Consider the following 5317-nt stretch of genomic DNA (forward strand, 5'->3'; position numbering starts at 1 on the left):
GTCTAATTCTAGCATCTCACACCCATGTACGTAACTCAATATATAAATAGTTTATTCTAAAATATTTGTGAGAAGTGAACACTGTTTAAATCTATAAGTTCATGCAACCTATGGAAGTCCATTTATACTAAAAAATAAATAAGTATTCATAAATTTTTACTAAAAGAGTTAGTAGCCTAAATATAATAATTAACACATGAAAAGCATCCTAGGCTAAATAAAAATATTAAACTAATTTTAACTCACCCTAACTCAGAGAATTATTTCTTTTTATTTTTTAAAATTTTCTAATTCCCCCTAGATTTTAGCTGTCGACCTTTTAGAGTTAATATGAGTTTCATTCACATAATGAATATGTAGTTTTGGAATCCAAAAAGAGTTATATCTTACTCGGTTGATTAAATATGATTTGAGAATCCAATTCATCCGACATTTTGCAATTTAGAGTGAGATTGATAGTGAGATTCAATCGACTAGTGATCTATGTATTCATATACCTTAAGTTAGATTTATCTGGAGTATTATGGTTGAATCAATCAACTAATAAGTAACTATTAGTCAACTGTTGATATCAGATTTGTTAAATGAATAGAAGATTATCTAGTCGACAAGATGAGTTAACCGAGGTTCTCTTGAAAAAAATAGAATATTTATTAGTCGATTGTTGTATTATGGTTGGATGAGTCAACTAATAGATAACTATTAGTCAACTATTGATATCAAATTTATTAAATGAACAGAAGATTATCTCTTGGACTAGATCAGTTAACTAAGGTTCTTTTGAAAAAAAAATAGAATATCTTTTAGTCGATTGGAGAGGTCATTTTGATTTCACTGAAAGAATACAGTATGTCCAAGAGTCAACTGAAGCAATCAATTAAGCATTGAGGAGTCAATTGATGGTTTAAACTAGTTGATTGATGATAAAAGGATCAATTCAAACTTAGTTGATGATGGAAATTCCAACAATAGGATTTAGATAAGATCCAGAGAGTAATTGATTGATTAGTGACACTACTCATGATCAACAAACGATAGGATTCAATGTGAACATAATAAAAAAGGCTGATGGGTTGGGAAATCAAAAAATCAAGAGGTGAAAACTATGATGGGTTGGGATTCAATCGAACCTGACTTTTAATGTATGATAAAAAGTTTAAAGTTAAACACGGGATGTTTTAATGTGTGTGTTAAGTGTCCAGGAGGAGGGAACTTGGCATGTAAAGTCACGATGGATTAAGAGAATTAGACACTAAGTAGGTGAAGCCCTGATAGTTTAGGAGGACCAAACACTAAGTAAGTGAAGTCATGGTTGATTAGAAAGATCGAACATCAAACAAATGAACTTCTAATGAATCAAGAGGGTCGAATAGTAGGCATGGAAAGTACAAATAGGTTGACGAACTAGACATTTGGCAAGGAAAATTTAAATGAGTCAAGAGGATCGAACGTTTGACAAAAGATGTTTAAATGGGTTAGTAGGACCCGATATTTGGGAAAGTAAAATGTCATGGATAACTAGGTAACGTAAGTCTAGGAGAAGATCTTTTAGTAAAGATGGTTGTAAGGAACATCTTAACTATGGTATAAGTAGACTTACATCTAGGCATGGATCTAATCGATAAATCAATAGATTTTTGAAGTCAAGGGAGATAGATAGTTTGAATTGTCTTAGTGTGAATTTTGTGACATCTATGCTTGTCGGACAACTTTGTGTTGTAGAAAAAGTTTAAGTTCTAGGTGACCAAAAGTGATTCTAGGCAACCAGAGCTTTAGGTGACTGGAAGTAGGTTCGATTGAGCGAAGATCCTGGTGAGCATCAAATCAAGATAAGTATTAACATGGCAGGGATCACGTCTGGTTCTGAATGATCGAAAGTGATCTAAACAATTAGAGGGTCCACTTAGCATATATAACAAAAGCTTGTCTGGACGGAGGATGACATATGGGCATTCGAACAACCAAAAGTGGATATGATCCATCAAATCATGGATAAACATCGAGTAACAAACATCATATAATGACTAAGATGGGGGTGACCGGAAAGGGTTATAGTTGACAAGAATTCTTATATAATAGGGGTTGCTAGTAACCTTCCGATTCACTCAAAAACTCATTAAGCAATTCATATTCATTCAATACAAGTGCTCAAAGGCTCGTTGTGTTCATCCAGAAGCTCTCTAAAGGAAGTGATACCTCTTTTGGTATATTTAATTTAGGTTGGCTTTTTTATTCTTTATATTTGATCATTGTGCCTATATTCATTTATCATTCTCGCATCAAATACTTAATTGTAATAAGGTATTTCAATTCTGTACTTCTTTAAAATTCTCTTCAGAAAGGATAAAGTGTTGACAACTCTAAATGTATAAATCAAAACGAATTAAAATGGTAAATATTTACAACGATCTCCCATAAATTTGTAATCGGTGATGGCAGAATTTATTATCGGAAGAGCAATCACAGGATCGGAAAGCTCTCCATAATTTCACGAACCAAAACCCACTGCCACGGATGTTCTTCTTCCTCTCTCGTTGTCTCTTTCTACACCTTTGTTCATCTCTCACGAATGATCCTTGGACGCACCACTTATAAAGAAAAATAACCCAGGGGTATAATGGACTTTTTCTATTAAGAGTAGTAAGGAATGTGAGCACGTTCTCACGTTATCACGTTCTCATTTCCTACATCTTCCACTCGTTCAAGATAAGTCACTAAGACTAGTTCATTCAGGTAAGTCACTAAAATCAATATTCGCAAAGACCTAATAAGTCACATAGACTATTTGAGAGTTCGGTCACAAAGACCATATTAGAACATCCAATTCATACTTAAAGAAAATGGTTCGTGCGATAACAAACACACTGAGCGATAGTTGCTAAGAAGATTATTACACCTTACATAATTGCTCTCTGAACGATCAATGCTAACAAAGTTGTTACACTTTACTTAGCCGCTCTTCCAAATAAATTCGAGACATACTCTGCATGACACATAGTCTCTCTCCTGGTGGCACATAGCCTTTATCTATGATCCATCCAATCTCCTAGTGGCATAAAACCATTATCTTGGAGATATCCATGTCATGCTATTTACCAAGATTAAATAATTTTCATGTATATTAATATGAATATCTCTAATCCCTTATATGACTATCATGTCAAGAACATGTTCCATATTCAATATTCACATTCATTTCTATACATAACAAAAATAGGTTGACAAATGAATAACACCAAAAGATGTAAATCTATTTAATCTTCCTTTTTAGCTATAATCTATTCATTTTAATCAGTTGCTTTCCTAGTTATGCTCCATACACTTAATCATCCATAGCCATAGGATACACGCTAAAGTAGTGGACACTAATTAAAACTTCAAGTAAATAGCTAAATAGTCACTAAGTGTAAAAACTGATATTAACTTATAATCTCAAAGGTCTCACATAGTAGAGAAACAGGGATCCATTCTCCTACTACCTTTATAGTCGCAATAGTATATGTGATATGAATTACATGTTACGATGTTATTCTCTTTACGAAAAAGAGCGCATGTTGTCTTCAAATTTAACATCATATAGGTTTTGATTTAGACATACCTAATGTCTAATCCTGAATTCAACATATAAATTCTAATCTGGCTTTCAACAAATTCAGTAAATGGTGAGTTCATTTACTTCGATTATTATTAACACATAAATGATCTCAACTTAACACACTTATCAAGGCGACCTTAACTTATGACCTGTCTCTTTTTACAACTACTTAAGTTGTCTCATAAGTAACGGTCTTACCTCTATTTGTACTCAACAAATAGAGATGATTGTCCATGTGAGTTGATCAATCTCCACCTGCCAACATGCTCACCAAGATCTTATATGAATGTAACAAATACAACATGTACATTGAATAGATTATGTCAAGTCACGCAATCAAATCACAAAGTCTGATTGTTATTTTAATATTGTTACACTTTATGAAGTCCCAAAGACTTTACATATTCTTTAAATGACTCTTTAGTCATTGGATTAGTAAAAGGATCTGCAAGCATAGCACGTAAGGGACATATCTCTCACAAAATTATATTTAATTTTTATATAGTTGTCTTTGCTGTGATATTGGGATCCTTGAAAAAGCTATTGCAGCTTGACTATCACAATAGATAATTATTGGACTCCCACTGTCCTTAGCAATTTTTAGATGATTCGGGAACCTTCTTAACCAGATAGCTTTTTGCACAACCGATGTGCAAGCTATATCCTTAGCTTCCAATGTTGACAACGCTACACAAGCTCGTTTCTTGCTATTCTATGAGATGGTGGCACCATTTTGTAAGAAGGCATAGCTAGATGTAGTTTTTCTATCATCAAGGTCCCTAGCCCAATCTACATCTGAATAACCTTTCAGACTCATATCTGATTCTTGAAAACAGACACAATAATCTGTTGTCGCCTTCAGATATCTAAATATCCTTTTTACTGCCTTCCAATGTCTCGGTCCTGGATTTGACGGGAAGCGACTCACTAAGCCAACAACATAGTTGATATCGGAACTAGTACACAACATTGTGTACATCAAACTATCAATAGTGCTGACATATGATTTTTTTATTCATTTCAGCTATTTCTTTTGGAGTTTTGGGACATATACTCTTGTTCAAAACAGTACCTTTCACAATAGGTGTATGTTCTATGTTGCAATTAGACATACTGAAATGATGTAACATCTTATTTGTATAAGACTCTTGTGACAGACCTAAAAGTCTTTTATGATGATCTCTAATGATCTTCACCTCTAAGATGTACTCAGCTTCTCCCATATCCGTTGTTTTAAATTGTGATAACAACCATTTTTTGATTTCATTTACACGCCTAATGTCATTTCCAGCTATCAACATATCATCAACATATAATGATAAAATGACATACTTTCCTTTTTCCCTTTTTAGGAAAACACAATGATCCTCATTGATCATCTTAAAACTATAAGATAAAATGATTTCGTTAAATCTTATGTTCCATTATCTTGACGCTTGCTTTATCCCATATATAGACTTTCTAAGTCTACATACTTTCTGCTCTTGGTCTTCAGCAATGAAACCTTCTGGCTTAACCATATAGATTTCTTCATCAAGATCACCATTAAGGAAAGCGATTTTTACATTCATCTGATGTAATTCCAAGTCATAATGTGCCACAAAGGTCAAAATAACTCTTATTGATACAAATTTCACTACGGGGAAAAGGCCTCTTCAAAGTTAATACCCTCCATTTAGGTATATCCTTTTGCAACTAAATGAGCTTTATATTTATTAATCG

This window comes from Zingiber officinale, chromosome 5B (genome assembly GCF_018446385.1).
Source record: "Zingiber officinale cultivar Zhangliang chromosome 5B, Zo_v1.1, whole genome shotgun sequence".
NCBI classification, from domain to species: Eukaryota; Viridiplantae; Streptophyta; class Magnoliopsida; order Zingiberales; family Zingiberaceae; genus Zingiber; species Zingiber officinale.